Consider the following 19,365-nt stretch of genomic DNA (forward strand, 5'->3'; position numbering starts at 1 on the left):
TTGGAAGGAGCCATCATTCAGACAGTTATTAAGAGTGTCTTGAAATTTTTTTTTCCCCTTTAGCCATACTTCCCCACATGCAGTCAGTTAAGCACCAAGAAGGGGGCATGCAGTGGGCTAACCAGAGAGAACATCTCCTTACTCCTGCAAGAGGCTTTCCTTCCAAAACAACCCTACCTCTCCTCTTGAAGCATATGACAGCGGTTTCTTTAGTCTGCACCGGGGGAATCAAGCCACTTCATGTGCCCCCATGTTTGGACACCCCTCCGCACCTCCCAGTAGAGGCAAGTGGGCCCCACCCTTTCATTTTCCCCCTCCTTACCTGACTCCTCCTGTGCTAGGATGAGTAATTGAACCCTGGTCACCTGTGCTGCAGGAAAGGTACCGTCCTTTGGTGCCATGGAACCAGGCTACTCTGTTGTCAGACATTTGAAACAAACAAATGAGGTGATGCAATCACAGCTGCAAAATGCATTTAAGGAAAAGAATATATATTTAGTTATTTACTGATTTATTGACATTTAATTACCAGAAAAGTTCAAATGGGTAGAAGTCCCTTTTCAGAAGAGGCCCAGGGAGAAAAGCTCCAAATTATTACAAAACATTTTAAGAACAATAATTTTACAATCTACAAAAAGGAAGCAAAAACATTTGAAGTTTAAATAATTATAACAAATTAGTAAATATATAAAAAACAATGGTTAAGAACTGATACAAGTTATATGACAATCATTAAAGTTAAAGTTAAGTTAGTCTAATATGAGTATGAAAAAAAGAAAAGACAGAAAACTCTTGTGAACCAAAAATAATAACTGTCATTTTATTAACTCCTCTGTAAACTCAAGATTGTCATCTCAAACTGAAAATCACAGTTAGTAAAACAAGTGCAGGAAGAGGCAAATGAAGAAACCCCTGACAATGTAATGGCAGCAGAAAAATTATGAGGAAGGCTTTGCTACTTGTACTAAAAACAGTTGTGACAGAAGAAAATCCATCTTTTTCCTTTAAGAAAAGCAATATTACCCATTGCACAAATACAGTGTATGCATGTTTCTTAGTCACTCACTGTTGATTGAAATGTAATGACATTAGAAAAGATTCAGCAAAATTTCAGCAAGAATTAGGTGTAATGATACATTTTTTTAAATCCTTGCTGGTTGATTTAAATCCATTATTGAGGTCTATGATTCCAGCTGCGGATGACCAATCACAATTAATTGCAAAGACAGAATGGCCAGATGAAGATCCTGCAGGGACAGGATTGCCAAATGAATGGAAAATGTCAACTGGTGCTGCTAAACAAGGGTTGCCTACAAAGTTGGTCTAAAATGCATCTTATAAGAAAAATAAGGAAAACCTCTTTTGCTGAAGTATTTGAAAATCATTCTGGCTTTCCAAATGATGTTATTGAAACTCAAGCTTATAGCCTTTTTTGTCTGAGGTCTTTTGCCTAAACTAAGACCTTTTTCTAAAGGTGGGAGTTAGTTGGGAAAGGAAGGAACTAAATGATATTTTAGCAACTGGATCTTTTTGTGAATCCTTAGGTAAAGAAAGAATCAACTGTTGACAGGTTAATGGCGCTACAGATGGAATATTATTCCCCTTGTGAAAGCAAAGGTAGGGGAAGGGAAGAAGGAAGAGCAAAAAGTGTGAGACCAGAAATGCTTCCGGGTAGGATGATTAATATGACACAAGGAGGGATAAATAGTAATTATTGTAAGCAACCACACCACTGGAAAGCTTGGTGCCCTAGTTGTCCACCTACACAGCTAAGTTCTCAAGTGAGTGTATTTTCTGATAGCACACAAAATGCAAATCAAACAGTCACCACCTACTCCTACGTGATGTACTGAGATAAACTGGAAATTAATAATGTAACTGTTACCTCTTTATTCCCACCAGATCAGAATTAACCTTATGTTAGTTGTATGGTAAATAATACATTTATGGAATGTTTAATATACACAGGAACTACTGTCTCCTTTATAAAAAGTAAAAGATGTGAAAGAATTCATATATTTGCTTTTATTTATTCTTTATTAACGGGATTAGTCTCACAAGGCTAGTGGTCCCCATTTTCAGGGGAGAGCCAAGATGTTAATTATACTGACTAGGGGAAAGTTGGCCAAGGTAGTGTTTTTGCAAAGTTGTAGGAGGTCAAATAGGATTGGGTCTTTCAGGTCACCTCAGAGCAACTGGTAAGCAAATGTGTATAGAAAGAGCTCTACTAATATATCAAGACAGTTAAAGGATTCAAAGACTTATTTTATTATTTTTTTTTTTTTTGTTAAAACTTGTTAGGGTTTTTCCAGTTGAACAATATGCTTGCATTTGTACATACCAAAGGAGGCTTAGGTTCATAGGAGGTTGCTAGGCTATTGACCCAAGGGTCATTACAAGCTTAGCTGTATGTACCCTCCAAAATTGTCTGTCCTCAAGATCTATCCTAGCAATGACTGCCCATATCTAAGAAGGTCACAGGTGAAATCCCCGGCCAAAATTTATGGTTTCCCAGACATTCAGGCTATGCTTGAATGGAGTCAGAGGAGCTCTGTTTGATGTGAATTGGTAGCCTGTTCCAGAGGAGTGGCACCTCTGGGAGACATATCTGTCTCTCCAGCAGGTCCTATTTATGTTGCAAGCCAGGTTAAGGTCCCTAGAGCAGATGATTCTTGTCACGTTTGACTTGTGGATGTGCAGCATTTCCATTAGGTTTGGATAGGAGATTGCTCTATAAACCAGGCACAGGTCACCTCTAATTAATTTGTATGCTACTGAGTACAGTGACAGTGACTTAAGTCTGTCAGTGTATGACGTGTTGGAGGACCTGAATTTTCTTAAGTTAAAATGTCTGAAGTCTCTCAAGTTGCTGCAGGTGCCTGGTAAGGTACATACCAAAGGGAGCATTGTACTCTATTACTGGCCTGATGAGAGATGAGTACAGGGGAGATATAACTTCTTTCACTCTCAAGACAATGCCTTTGCTTATGATGCGTGCAACATAGAAGATCTTTCTTACCACAGTAGACATGTTGTGGTCAAAATTAAGGCCAGAGTCCACCCGTGTTCCCAAATCTCTTACAACTGAGTTGGAAATTAGGGTATTATTATTTATATGATAGTCTTCAAGGCTATCATTTCTGTCAAATGGGATGATAATGCATTTTTTTGCATTGAGTTTGAGTCCATGGCTTTGGCACCAGTGATTAATCTGTGTGAGCCCTTCTTGGAGTATATTGACATCATTAGAGGATTCGCTGATTGCATCTAGTTTGCAGTCATTGGCAAACTTAGTGTGCCACATTCACTCTGTTTTGGCCTGAACTTCTGAGAATTGTATTCCAAACAATAGAAGGCCCAGCTCCGATCCCTGTGGGACCCCACTGGAGACAGGTCTGCTTGTAGACGTAAAGTCCCCAACTTTGACAGAGTATGATCTATTGCTGAGCCAGTTTGCAACCCACCTGATGACATAAGGGTTGATATTCAGCTGGGTCAGTTTGTCATTGATGCCCAAATGTGGGATTGCGTGCACAGATTTACCTTTGTCTATGGCCTAAGTGACATTTTTAAAGAAATCCACCAGGTTTAACAACCATGACCTACCTTTGATAGAGCCAAATTGGGATGGCTCTAGGGTTTTACCTATAGTCATATTTATAAGGTCAATGATGATTTGTTTCATTGCCTTACATATAAGGCTGGTTAAGCTTATGGGTCTATAGTTCCCAGGGTCTGTTAATGTACCCCCTTTGTGAAGGGGGATGACGGTTGCTGTTTTCCATTCTGCAGGGACAAATCCAGTATTCAGGCTGTGGTTAAAAAGAGCACCTAACAGAGTTGCTAGTTCATGTTTTAGACCATTTAGAACACAACTTGGGATGCCATCAGGTCCAATAGAGGCTGTGTTTCGGCCTTTGTAAGAGCATTGAAGAAGAAACCTGCTGCTGCTGGATTAATGTCTCAACACTCAAAAAAAGGTTCCAAAGTCCACAAATTAGAGAAAATAGGTGCTGGACAAACAAATGGCAGTCTCATATAAGGTAAAATAATGAAGAAAAAGACACACGATAAAACGTGAGTGCTTTCACAGTGTAACCCACTGCTTCCTCAGACATATAGTAACACTCTGCAATGCTCCTTTCTTTTATACAATGCAATAATAAATTGAATAATGACCTATCTTAAAGGTACATATCATATTCTACTAAAACCTAATATTTCAAATGGCTATGACATATAGTCATAAATATAAATATAAATATACATTTAATAAAACACATCCTATATAAAACTACATAAAAATTACACACAAAATTCCAAGATATAAATATTCCACTAATAAACAAATTTATATAAATAACATCTTATCTTAAAATTATCATATGACAATGAAAAAATGTTTACATGTAATTACGTTTATATTTATAAGATCACAAGATACTATAGCAGTAACAAAAATTCCATTTATTTAAGCAGTCTAGCTTTTAGAACTTGTTTCATAAGAACTTTATCATTTAAACCTCTTCCTATGTCTGCCCTCAACCTTAAGATCCATTTTGTTTCATTAACCTTAAAAAGAGCACCTAACAGAGTTGCTAGTTCATGTTTTAGACCCTTTAGAACACAACTTGGGATGCCATCAGGTCCCATAGAGGCTGTATTTTGGCCTTTGTAAGAGCATTAATGACCTGCTCTTCGGAGATGCAAGGTGGTGGAGATGTGAAAGGTATGCTTTGGGATATGTTTGGAGGGGACAGGGTGAAATTTTTACCAAACCTGTCAGCAGATTAGCTATTTTCACAAGATCAGTGGTCATGGTGCCATCTACTACTAGTTCAGTGCACATCTGGGACCTACCTTTTAGGCTACAGATGTAGCTGAAGAATGCCTTATGGTTATCTTTAGCTATGGTTGCTAATTTCTTTTCAAAGTTACCCTTAGAGGATTTTACAATCTGTCTTAGTTCCTTGTTCAAGCAGAGGATGGTGATCTTCCAGTGCTGGGACCTCTCTTTTTTTATTCTTAGACAGTAACTTCTTCCTCTTGTTGTATAACCTATTAATGCTAGAAGTCCACCGGGGGGGCTTGTTTTTTCATGAGGATCTTGCATTGATCCTGTCTGGTACAGCTGTGTCTATACAATTCTATACGTGTATATACAGAGTATTTGTGTATGCCTTAGTATAATTGGCATTGTCATCTGTTGGATCAGGAGCTTAAAAGCTGTTTATACCATTTCTTAGGAGGCTATAATTAGCTTTGGTGAAATTTTTAACCTGACTTCTCATGAGAGGAGTTCAAGTGTTATTGCTACTTCAAATGTGACTGACTTATGATCATATTAAACCAGTGAGGGTCCTACACTTGTGGCAGAGCAATGGTCACCCATGTTGGTGAGAACCAGGTCAAGCACATTCGAGTCCCTTGTGGGAATGCATACTGTTTGTTCCAGGACATTTGTGTTAATGAAGTCCAGGAACCTTTGTGCAAACATATTGGTACTCGAATAAGTTTCCCAGTTGAGGGTGGGATAATTAAGATCACCCATAACTAGGGTTTTAGGTTGTAACTGGAGTGACTCAAGTAGGTCCAAGTAAGAATTGTGGGTATCTTGGTTCATGGAGGGGGGCCTATAACTAACGATGAATTGAAGGGGGGCTTTCCTACTTTTAAACTAGGAATAACTCCATGGAGTTAGCCTGTCTAACCAGTCTAGAGGTGTATTTATCTTGAACATTGATACTCCTCCTCCTTTGGTTCTAACATGGTCATTTTGTGGTCTGAAAGTGTGGAAGGTATTGTAGCCTTGCAAAGCTGGCATACTCTCTGTGGCCTTGAACCAAGTTTCTGTGACTGCAAAGATGTCAACATTCTGCAGGGGAGGAGTGCTTCCAGAAAGTGCAGCTTCTGATTTGAACTCCTAGTATTTAGCAGTATAACCCTTAGTTTATTTATGGAATATATTTTCATATCGGAAATTTTGTTCTTGGGACATTGCCTAAAAAAAGCACTGTGGGGGAGGCAAGTGCCTTTGCCAATATCTGAAAGCTTAAAGATGACAGGTGAAGATCATCTCTGGCAAAGTAGCGTGATCTGTCTACCATGTCATCCCAGGCTGACAGGAACTGGATCCCCTTAGAATGACACCAGAAACTATGCCAATTGTTGAAGTCAATCATTTTTTGTTTATATTGTGGTATCATCCTAGGTGATGGTAGAATGCAGATCAAGGCTAGGGACATACCTGCCTGGGACACATTCAGAGAGCTCAAGTCATGTCTCTCTTCATATTGTCCGGTGAGGTACGTTTCAAGTCATTCACACATCCCAAGTTGTAAAAGTATTCAACGAAGAGTCTGATAAGGGCAAGATTACTTTTTTGGATCCTGAAGATATTTCCTTAGAAATTATCTTGGACAGATTAGAAGGAATAATCAAATGAGAGAAAGTCATCTATGTAAGTATCCAAATATTTTATGATTATATCTATTTGAAGATGAGTACTGCTTATAACATATGAAGTGGGAGAAGCTTTTTTGTCACATGCCACTATGCTGTACTTTTTTGCATTTAGCTTGAGACCTTTTTCAGTACCCCAGGAATGTGTATATTCCAGTCATTGCAGAGGCAGTTTAATATCAGTGGATGACTGAATAGCAGTGCCCAGCTTGCATTCATCAGCACATTTGCTCACCACACTTCAGGGATATTGGCTTGGATGTTTGCAAAATAAATACCAAACAGGAGAGGGACCAATACTGATCTCTATGGTACCCCACTAGTTACAAGTTTATATTCAGAGAGGGCACCAGTGACTTTTACCATTTGGGATGTGTTGGATATCCAATTTGCAATCCAGTGGAAAATAAGGGCTTTGTCTGACTTTTCAATAATACTAGCATGAGGATAGTGACAAAAGCTGTGGCTAGCTCAAGATAAGCGGTATGCATAGAGTGACCATGTCTACAGCCTCTGTAACATTTGCAAAGAAATTTATCAGGTTCATGAGACAAGACCTGTCCTTCAGAAAACCAAACTAAGTAGGGTCAAAATCAATTAAGTTGCCTATGTCTTGTATAAATGAGTTCTGCTATGATACATTCTATGACTTTGTATATATAAGGTTAGTGAGGCTGATGGGCATATAATTCCCTGGGTCTGTAGAGGGGCCACCCCTGTGCAGAGAAGCCACAGTGAGTTTTCTGCAGGCATTAGGCACAAAGCCCGTGTATAGGCTGAGGTTTAACAGTTTTAAGCAGAGACTCAGCGAGTACATACTTGGCACTAATGAAAATCAGGTCCAGATCTTGATCAAATGGGGGTCTAGAGAGACTAGTTGACTGCCTTCCCCCAGCCATACCAGTATACCATTACATGGCTGTCTCTCCCCATTTAGCATAAAATTCTGTTCAAACATGTTGATGCACATACTAGTTTGTTCTTTAGTTTTACAAGGATCACAAAGATTTTGGTTTAATTTAAAACTTTTATTTCAAATTTTGCAAATAAATCACTGACAGACATTTTTCTAAATAAAAGAAAAAACAGACTTAGCACAATCAACAGAAAACTTCACTTGCCTTGAAATTCAAATGAATTGAAAATGCACTTGGCAACCCATTTAACTATAACACATATGCCAGAATTTGTAAATAAATAGCTTATAGCAGCTATGTGAAGGTGGAAGCTGTTCAAAAGACAAATGTGCAACACATTTGCTAACAGCTTTTGACAGTTCATTGGATACAAGTGCCCTTTATTCAAGAGCAGCTCTAGAATGAGTGCTGTCTGGACAATTGATTTGGTCAGAGTCACCCATAAAACAAACACAGGATGTAGGAATCAAACCCTGCACTTCAAGAAACCTCTCATTAACAGCTCATAGCCTTATTCATCTACACCAAGTACCAGACAATACAGTGCATTTCAGTCACATGTCTGCAAAAACAAGCTAAATCAAAATGTATTCATAGTTAAAATATTAGCATTACACTCAGACTTCTTGCTGTCTAGTTTATTCAAACCAAATAATAAATACATGGTCAATTATCAGCAAAACAAAGAAACCAAATATTATACCTAAAGAACATGGCGGATATGAGTATGATGGTTCTCCTGTTTTCCTACAAGCTCTTCTCTCTCGTTTATACTATAACTACTCTGAGATGCCAGAACCAAGCATTTGTACAGACACACATGTACACACACCCACACACACACACACCCACACACACACACACACACACACACACACACACACACACACACACACACACACACACACACACACACACACACACACACACTCTTCAATTACAGCTCTTTGTACACATCAGATATCTACCTTGGATCAAGTGAATCAATAAAGCTATAAATAATGTCCCAGAAATGCATTTCATCTTGCTGCTATCAGAATCGTCCAGTGAAACCTGTTGCAGCTCCATTCTGCTCTATCAAAGTCTTATCTCAAGAATCAAAAAACATATAAAATCATGAACATATTTTTTAATATTTATCTTATATACTTAGAAACTTCCTAGAATAATAAACGATACATTATCATGCTTCTTTGGCATTCTTCTGTCATAGACTACACCTGAGACTCAATGTCAGTTGGTTGCAGCCCCTCTGATTCTAGCGTTGACCTCTTCATTCAAACTTCCCTTCCTCACAACCACCCCTCTAAAACACTTGAAGCTATTTGCCTGTTCCACTATCTTCCCTTCCATCTTAATTCTCAGCTTCTTCTGATTCCCTCAGTTTACTGCCATTAACACTGTCTTATCTGTGCTTAGGTTCATCCCATGTGCCTTCAGTTTTGCATTCCATTCTCCTATCCTTTGCTGAAGTTCTTGTTCAGAGTCTGCCTGTAATGTGACATCGTCCATATACAGCAACTTCGTTGATCTGTTCCCTCTGACCTGTTTGTTAATGTAGTCCATCACCAGTATGAACAGCAGGGGGCTCAGAACTGAACCCTGATGTACACTTGCTCCCACTGAGAACCCCTCTGTGAGACAGAACACTGTTTGTACTTGAGTCATTGGGTCCTTGTACAAATCCTGCACTGATTCTACCAATGTTTCTGGGACTTGAATCACCATAGTAGTGCCAAAATCAGCTTTCTTGTGACCTTATCATATGCTTTCTCCAAGTCTGGGAATGCCCAGTTGGACTCTTTCCTCTTCTCAACTCTCTGTCTCACTGGAAACATCAGGTCAGTTGTGATGCATCCTGATATGAATCCAAACTACTCATCTCACATCTTACATTCTACTACTCTGCGTATCAGTTTATCAACAGTGCTTGTAACACAGCAGACAGCAGACAGAAACGGTAGTTGAAATTAAGTTGTTTCATGTCTTGCTGCTGTTGTTTACTGACCAGTGATGTCAGCTTTTAGTGTCAGATGCGATGTTAATAATGCATAGGAGTGCTTAATTAGGAGTCATTTACTTATCATAACTTGGTATGTGTATTGTCCTTTCTCATTCTTCCCAACCGATGGTTCACAGTTGGGAAGAATTTTCTGAAAGATACAAAGTCTGAAACTCACATAGTTGTCATTATGTAGTGACCACAATCTGTGACAATTTGCCAGAAGACCACAAAATTTACAAAGAACTGATCAAAGTAACTGCTCAAGAACTCTGACAAAACCATCAAAGAATGGGGAGCAAAAAGGAGCACATTTTAAACTGTATTTTATATATTTGATACCCAGGTAAACCCAATGGACAAAGTGTCCATTTTCAGGGACTACCTGGGAACATAGTTTGTTTAAGTAACTTTAAAGTCACACAGTAGGCAAATGGAGGTGGAAGGATTCAAGCCCTATTCCACTGACTACAAGGAGCAGTTAATTAACATTTCTGAGCCTTAGCTGCCAGATAGATATAAATCACTTCAAAAGTTAACAGAACAATGGGAGTTGCATAGGCATGCATTTTCTGAACAATAGAAACTATGAAACTGTAATGACTGGCATTATTGAGTGACTGTGATCCTCAGTGATTTACCAGAAAAATTAGTTAACAATGAAAAGGTTATAAATATGAGGCAAAATCAGAAATGTTATCCAAAATCAGAGACAGATAAGAGGTAGACTATAATTCTCTTAACAAGTTAACAGAACAACAGGTTTTGTATCCACATGCATTTTCTAAAAGTGATAATTATGAAATGTTAGTGATTGGTATTATTGATTGATTGTAAACCTCAGGGATTTTTAACCTTCAGTGATTTATCAGTTAATAGTAGGCCGCGGTGGTGCAGTGGTTAGCATTGTTGCCTTACAGCAAGAGGATCTCTTGTCGATTCTTGACTGGCGCGCCTTTTATGTGGAGTCTGCATGTCCTCCCCGCGGTCAAGTGACGTTTAAAGACATGCAGGTAGGTGCATGTGTGAATGGTTGTGCCTTCTTTGAAGACTGGGTGTCGGGCTGACACCTTGTCACTGTAAAAATCCACTGCCAATCATTAGCGGAAAGAGTTCCGCTGTGGCGACCCCTAACCGGGAAAAGCCGAAACACATTAGTTTAGTAATTTATCAGTTAATGAGGAAATGGATGAAGGTCTGGACACTAGTACAGAGGATTAAAACTCTAAGGTCTTAATGAGCATCTTCTTGTAGTTAAGGGTGCAGAGTTTGATTAGTTCTACCTTCCTTTCTCTACTGTGTGACTAACCAAGTCACTTAATCAGACACTGCTGCTAAAAGGTAGATTAGCTAATGAATAGCTTTGAAAAACAAGTCAGGGTACAAAAAACAATGTGCATTTTTTGAACAGAAAAAAATGATGTATAAAACACTAATGATATTACCAGGAACTTACTGAGTGCTGTCTGATTATCCAAGCTGTCTGATTAGCTCAGGTCCTCCAGGTAATAAGATTGGTCAAAGATGTCCAAAGTTTTTATTCCTAAGTGAAAGTCTTGCTGTGGTGGAGTTTTTCATTGAATGTAGAACAGAAGCTGCTGTTAAAAAAGGGATAATTATTAGGGCATATAAAACATTGCACCATAACTAAAGGAACCAATCAGAGAAGTTTATAAAAGAATGGGAAGAGAGGGTGGCTAAGCAATTCACAAGAAAATATTGGGAGGACATATGTATGGCTCCCAAATCCACAACAAAGTTAAGAAGATTAAGGATTTTTTTACTTGAAAGTCTTTACATAGACATTTTATACCCCAAGCAGACTCCAAATAAGTTTTCCTCAGGTAGATGGCAAATGTTGGAGGTGTGATTGGGAAGATAACTGGGAACATATATTTTGGGAGTGTAATGAGTTGGCAAACATTAAAAATTCTGTACAGAGTACTATTGGGTGATCAAATGGATGTAACTAAGGAAATATTTTTGAGCTGGGATACAGGATCTGAATTGCCTACACATAGTATGGCCTTGTTAAGTTTAATTCTGGAACCTGCCAAAAAGGCAGTTACTAGAAAATGGAAATCAAAATCTGAACCAACTGTATTTAAAACACTGAATATTGTAACAGTGATAAAATAATGGAAGTGCGATCTTTAGAAAAGGGTAGCACCAACCTTCATAGAAAAAATGGAAAATGTGGGAGCAATTCATGCAGAATAATGTTTCAGAAGAGGAGTAAGGTTTAAGGGAAGGCAGGAGTTGAGCAATTTATGAAATGTTGTTGATCATAGTTATACAAAAGAATACATACAGTGCATAATGTTTGTAACTGAGAACAGGTTAATACAGTTTGTTTTATTTTATATAAATTTGTGTTCCCCACGTCTTAAGTGATAATTCAATAAAGATGTTAAAAATATCCAATGTCTCTGTCTGTCAAACAAATACACACATCAGCATAACCCTAAAAACAAAAATATGACAGGACTGTAAATCACACGTGTAAATGCCAGTACTGATTTTTTTTTATAAAAAGGACTGTGCTTACCTCAACTCTGTATTCTGCTTTAGCACCAAAAGTCAGTTTCTCATGAACTCAGATTATCTACATTTGCCCCAAAGAAAGAAGAAAAGAGCAGCCAGAAAGTGACTCGATTTTCAGCCAAGTTGGAGGAGACCCGGGTAATCTTGGTGGAAAATTTGAGTGGGATAGTTTCTTTTCTTTTTAATATTTGTAGGCATGCCCCTGACAGAATCAGGCCATAGGCGGTTGCATAGGTAACCTTGTGCTGGATTCTGTCCTGGTCTGGTTTTGGACCACTGTGCAGATTAGCTCCCTTGTGCTGAGCTGCTGTAGGTGTTGTCCATGGTGTCTACTAAGAGAAGGCCATGGCAAGTCCACAAACCCCTAGTCATTTTGGATGATACTGCTGATCACCAAAGAGCCTGACATCCACTTCACGGGTCTATATCAAAATCACAAAAGACAGAAACCGCAAATACAAATACGTTGACACGTAAAGAGCGAACTACCAGAAGAGCGAACCACCTAGTGAGCAAAAACCAAAACATCGAACGGATTTCCCTAACCAACAGCACCATACAGGTATACCTAAACTATGCACAAAAAAGTAACATAACACACTTTTGCCCCCCCCTGCACCCCTCGCACCCCCCCTACTTAAATATGCCAACTCCGTGATTGCACTACAGTGGGGGGAAAGGGTATATTCCCTTATCCCCAGAATCGCACTGCTGGCCAAACAAATCTGTTCGATGTTTTGCCTTTTGCTCAATAGGTTGTTCGCTCTTCTGGTAGTTCGCTCTTTACGTGTCGACTTATTTGTATTTGCGGTTTCCATCTTTCGTGATTTTGATATAGACGTCCACTTCACAGGAACCAGCAGGGAATTAGTGCCACTTTTTGCTTTTGATGAGAGATTGCAAACGGACATTAGTTCCTATCAGAGTTTAGCTGTAGTAATACCAGCACCAGTAGTAGCCAGATAGTAGCCAATATGCAGGTTACCACTATTTATTATTTTTTGCAAACCTTATTCTGACTTTTCACTATGTACTATGAGATTAGCCATCATCAAAGCTAATTTCAGTGTGTCATCCTAAATGCTTCATCCATAAATCTTCAGGGTCTATTACAGCAGTCTTCCTACAACCGCTGAGTGCTTTGATCAATTCTTGCCCTTCCCACTCTTGCAATATGGCTTAGCAGTCTGCTGTCACCCCATCTGCTGCCAGTCTTTTTACATTAGGTGTTCTACAGCAGTGCAGCAACTGCCTTATGCTTACTGACTGCTCACTGCTTCTACTAAATGGTAGTACCATTTGCAAGAGATGTTCATATTTAAGAAAAACAGAAACAAACAGTTTATATCAGCCCACTATCAGTAAGCATCATGCGTCTACAATATCACATCAGTCACAACACACCACTAAACCTATAACTTATGTTGAGGCTGTGAAGAAAATGTTGCCAAAGCCTCCTAAAACACATTCTAAAAGATATCACCATCGAGTGCATAAGGCAACACCTGTACTTCAGTCCCACATACTGCAGCACCAAAAGGACCAGACAAGAGTCACCAGTGAAACAGGCCTAAGTCTGTAAGGCCCACATACAGGAAAATGTCTTAGTCATAGGTAACTCTGTAGTTAGGTGTATAGACTTCACTCTGTTCAGACTGGAAAAAAGCAGGTTAACTGTAAGATGTTTGTCCAGTGCCAGAATTCAAGATGCCACATGGGTCCTAAGGTCCCTTAAATGAGATAAGTATGACTACAACCTAGTGGTAGCCCATGTAGGAATAAATGACCTGAGGTGCTTCACCAAGAAGGGCATGCAGGGAGACAAAATAGAACTTATTATGTATATGCTAGAGGCAGGAAAGCCACTGGTCTTGATTAGAATCATGTCTTCATTAAGAATAGTGCCTGATACCACCTTTTAGGCGTTCTAGTACTTTTGTGACTTTTTATCATGATGTAGTTAAGATATTGGAATGTGTAGTAGTAAGAGACATTTATGTACTGTAAACAAAAGGGAAAATTAGTTTTTACAGTCTTACTAAAGATGAGTATGCAGCAAACACACGCCTGATAACCCTGATATAGTAATTAAACTGACTGATAATGGCGGTGGAGTAGTAGTTTTAGATACGTCTTATTACTTGAGTGCTATGACTGATCTGCTCTGTACTACAGATTATGTTAAGATTACTAAAGTAATAGTAATCCAACCTGTGGCACAAAAAACATGGCAGACTGTAATAAAATCTCAAAGATTTAATAAAACAAACATGAGGTTAGAACTTTCACACTTAAACTGCTTCTTCAGACCATAAAAACAAAGCAAAAGCACATCCTTATATAATACTCATAATTGATTGATTAAGCAAATAGAGCAAACAGTAACTAATTAATGGTGAAGACCTCCAGATTTTAGATGAGGTTTTAAAGAACCCTTCCCATTTAAGCCAAGTAACTTATCAGCTTGTAAATTAACTATCCAATGGAGTTCCCTCAGCTCTGTGTAGTTCCTTAAATCACCACCAAGTTGACTCTCACAAATCACTTCTATCACCCTAAAATGACAAATATGGGTAGCATCAGTCTCTAAGGTATGCTTAGCAATTGCATTCCTTATATCACCCATCTGGGTGCTATACAAATGCTCCCTTATTCTTTCATATAAAGTGCAGTTGCTTTTACCTACATAGAAACTATTTCATGCAACACAGTTGGCAAGATAAACTATATTAGGAGTGCGGCAATCTGCTGATACCTTAAACATATATACATAGCCAGTAAGGGGGTGTATAAAAATGTTGCAGATCTCTATATATTTACAAAAATGACACCTATAGCACTTCCTCATGCCCTGTGCATAGCCAGGACCTTTATCCATATCATGATGTAATTTGTAACATAGTTGCCTTTTCAATGACTTTCCATTTTTGTACCTAAATCTAGGTTTATAACCAATCACATCACATATAGTATCATCAGTCTGTAAAATGGACCAATTACACCTAATAACTCTATGTACCACTTCTACATCACTAGTAAAGTATTAAGTAATAGGAAGTCCATGTGGGTCATCCCTTGGGATATTGGAAAGCTCATTATGGTGTGTACACAATCTCTCTTTCTCGATATCCCCTCTGTCTAAACTCAGATGTTAAACAGGTTAGATCACTATCAAATCTCCAGTTAAGATTATTCAATCTTGACATCCATAGAGTTTGACCTTTCAAAATATTCTTATAAATAAAAGCAGGATACATGCTATCCCTTTGTAAAACTGCATTGTGCCTACAGGTCTTCCTAAACAGTCCTGTATTGAAAGAACCATTAGCATCCCTAGCTATAGAAACATCAAGGAAATCTATGGTGAATAAGGACTGTTTGCTAGTGAATTTTAAAAAATAAGTCGTAGTGTATAAATAAGTAATAAATTCCTGCAAACTCTCAAAGGAGCCATGCCACAACAAAAATATGTTGTCCACAAACCATCTATAAAACATGATGCAATGCATATAATCATGTCCATAAAAAACATATTTCCCTTCCCAAGAAGCCAGGACCATGTTGGCGTAGCTATTGGCACAAGCAGTGCCCATAGCTATGCCAGCTATCTGGAGAAATATAGCATTATCAAACATAAAATCATTATTCTCCAAAACAGTCTCTAAGAACAAACACAGCAAATCTATCAGTGTTGGTGAAAAGTCACTGCATTGCTGTAAAAAATCCTTGGTCATCTCAATTCCTACTGTATTGGGAATCACCATAAAAAGTGATTCCACATACAGAGTTATTAAATACCAGTCAGTAATCGGCCCATTCTGTGTTGTAAAAACATAAAAATCATTCAAAAGCTGCTTAGTGTCTCTTAAAACAAAATGAATCACATTCAAAACTTTTCTAAGATATCTCTCCACAAAGATTCCATAGTCCACCCCTTACCAGACACTACAGGCCTGAGGGGTGGTTTAAAGAAGTTCTTATGAATCTTAGAGAGTCCTTGAAATGAGGGTATGGTGGGATGTTCCACCGTCAAATAATCAAACAAAGTAGAAGTTATTAAATGGCTAGTTAGACAATCATGGAGCATGCTGTCAATACTTCTTTTCAGTATCTTGACATATCCAGCACCAATAGGTATATATAAACAGTCTCATTAGCGAGTAGGGATAAAAATGCCACTTCTATAATAGCAATAATCAAGAATTACAACAGCCCCTCCCTTGTCTGCTGACTTAATGACAATATCATCGTCCTCACTTAGTTGCTTCAGTGCCTCATTCTCTCCCCTTGTCAATTTATAGAAATTATCATTGGCTGAAGAAACACTTTAAGTTTGAAAGCGGTAACCTCACATTTGTTTTATTAAATCTTCAAGATTTTACTACAGTCTGCCGTGTTTTTTGTACCTCAGGTTGGGTTACTATTACTTTGTCTTTTGTTTACTCCTGGCACATTTTCCCAGAGAATTCTCTTTATCACTTAAGATTACTAAGCATGAACAAACTGTTATTGTTAACCATGTGTTAAAAATTTTACATGACTTGTGTATTGAAAACAGTTAAGTAAAGAGTTACTAGAATATCTGATAGTAAAAAACCCTAGGGTACCAGTAATTTATGGTATACCAAAGCTCCATAAATCTACTATCACTCCGCCAATGAGGCCTATCGTTTCAGGTCGGGTTGGGTAACAGAACCAGCTTCAAAGTTTTTAGAGTCACAACTAAGACAGAATTTTGATAGAACAGGTACTATTTTAAGGGATACAAAGGACTTCCTACAAAGTTTATATGAGTGATCTAGTGTAAATTACTTAAAGGATGTTTTTTGAAATACTGGACATTGACTCTTTATTCACAGTTATACCGATAGACGTAGGAATACAGTCAGTGAAAGAATTTTTATTGGAGTTTACAGAGTATGAGCAACACTATATAAATACTTTATGTGAAATTTTATCTCTGGTACTTCAGAATAATGTTCTCTTGTTTCAAACAGAAATGTATAAGCAAGTGTGAGGTGTAGCAATGGGTACACCTGTTGCAAATACATTTGCAAACATAGTCATGCACATATGGGAACACCAGTATGTTTTATCTTCTAAGAACCCCATTTTTTTGAAAATGTCTTATTCTACTGCCATTTTGTAGATGACCTATTTATTATCTGGAAAAGAGGTGAAAATGTTATTAGTTTATTTTATGAGTACATTTGAAACACGTGAATTTTTGAGTTTTAAAAATGTTTCTCTTCAGATAAGATAGACTTCTTAGACATTACCATTTGTAAAACTCAGACAGGATGTGTTTATACTAGTTTGTATAAGAAACCTTTTAAGAGGAATGGTTTATTACAGAGACGTAGCATGCACCCTCAGTTCACCTTTAGGAATGTAATGAATAACCAGTTCCTAAGAGTAGCAAAGTTAAATACAAATGACTCTACTATGGATAAACAGATAAAAACATGACAGTAGATTTTTTAGAAAGAGGTTATAATAAGGATGAAGTTGAAGCTGCAAGAGACGAGATTAGAACATTATGAAATTCTCTAGCAAAACCTATTTTCTCCTCAAAACAAGTTATAAATAATACCAAACATAATGGATGTAATGTCAGGTGTATTTTGATTTACAATAAAAACACCTTTTCTGTTAAGCAGATTATACATAAATACTGGCAATTATTTCAAGATGCCCCTTAGCTAAGTAATTTTGTCACCCATCTGCCTAGTTTTTCACATAAGAGAAATACTGAAACATATGTTATGTTATAAAGAGCAACCTAACTTCTGGTATTCCAGTAATTCCACTAAAAGAGGCACATATAAATGTGGTAATTGTGTTTTTGTAAATACACAGAGACTTGTAAAACTTTTTGTCATCATGTAACTGGTAAAGTGGTTAAAGTTAAAGCATATAGGAACTGTAATACCAGGAATCTAGTATATCTAGCTAAATGTGATCAGTGTAACTGTTATTATGTAGGTAAAACTAACCAGATGTTAAAGGATCATACATCTATCCGCATTTCAGAAATAAACTGAGGTATGCATACTAATGCTGTTTTTAAACATAACGTTGAGCAAGGAATGCAGCATAATTTTAAATTTAGGATATTAGAAATTTTGTTTGAGAACATAAGAGGTAGAGACATTGTACACATGACTGAGAAAGCAGAATTTAACTGGACATTAGTCTTGAAGGCTCATATTTCACCAGGTCTGAATGGTACTGTCTCTTTCAAACATTTATTAAGAGAGAAACAGAATTGTGTTTGAATGTGTTAATTGCATTTGTCATCTGATTTTAAACTTCTATTTAAACCTACTTGTTTGTTCTTATACTAGTTCATATGCATACCTCTCAACCTGGAAGCATCAAATATCTGGACAAAGGCCAATGAAAAGTAGGTAAAACTGGCTCAAACTCTGTATACTGATTAACATAAAATTTGCATACAAATTTATGCACCCCACCCACTCCAATGGAATTGTGGGGCACCAACATTCAAACACAAATTGAAGAACAAACAAAATATTAAACATAAAATATAACCAGAATACTACTAACTGATCACATTCAGAATGTCTGAGCTACTCGCTTTACTTGCCAAAATAACTGCTATAATTTCAAAAGTTCCTGTTTAAGCCTGGAACTCTCCATTTCCATCCATACATTTGCAATTGTTTTTGTTCAGCCTGTTTGTACTATACCACCACATCCATCAATAACATCTGGAAGCCATTCTAATATCTGGGAAAGCTTATTGTCCACTGAGGCCATCTAAAACATATCCAGTGATTCCTCTTGATCTGCTGGTAAATGTTTGGCATTGCTATGTTTAATTACCCTTGGATAACTTTTGTTTTTAAAATAAACTGTAAAAACGCTGGGTAGGGTGAGTGATTGTAAAATCAGTTATCATTCTCTCTCATGGGTTATCCACACCTCTCCTGTATCATATAGTATTTTTTAACTTGAAAATGTTTAACTTAATGTTATAATGCATGAGCATAAGTGCTATTGTGAGTGGAATTGTACTAGACAAAGGCTTCCTTCCCCAAACCAACATCCCGAAGGCAGCACTAGCGAATACCTGCATTTTTCTGATGTGTTGTTCACATTCTCGTTTCCCGCATTTTAAGGTAAATGTGCGATGTATATTTAATCTGACACCTGAATTTTTAGTAGGGGCAAATCCTCTCAGGCACTGCTGTCTTAACTTGCCTACTTAGGGTCAAACAATTGCAAACTTTGTAAATAATAATAATAATAATAATAATAAATGTGGATGAAAAAGGGAATCATTAGCCAATGTCATTCCAGATTTCAGAAAAAGAATTGAAAAATAAGTGAAAGATGCCTCACCCATCTGTTTTTATTTTTCTCCAGTTTTTCTTTCACCATCAATTTTTTTTCAAGCAAGGAATATACACAGAC

General features: G+C 37.6%; 1 protein-coding gene across 1 annotated transcript in view; it reads right to left on the reverse strand.

Annotated features, from left to right (window-relative positions):
- LOC122811918 (beta-crystallin A3-like) overlaps nucleotides 1–19,365 on the reverse strand; it is a 56,992-nt gene that overhangs the window by 34,509 nt on the left and 3,118 nt on the right. The window contains exon 2 of the mRNA XM_044084085.1: nucleotides 10,838–10,979. The gene's annotated coding sequence lies outside the window, so the exon portion shown is untranslated. The remainder of the gene's footprint in view (nucleotides 1–10,837; nucleotides 10,980–19,365) is intronic.

This window comes from Protopterus annectens, chromosome 9.part0, assembly GCF_019279795.1.
Source record: "Protopterus annectens isolate FY-2018-M chromosome 9.part0, PAN1.0, whole genome shotgun sequence".
NCBI lineage: Eukaryota > Metazoa > Chordata > Ceratodontiformes > Protopteridae > Protopterus > Protopterus annectens.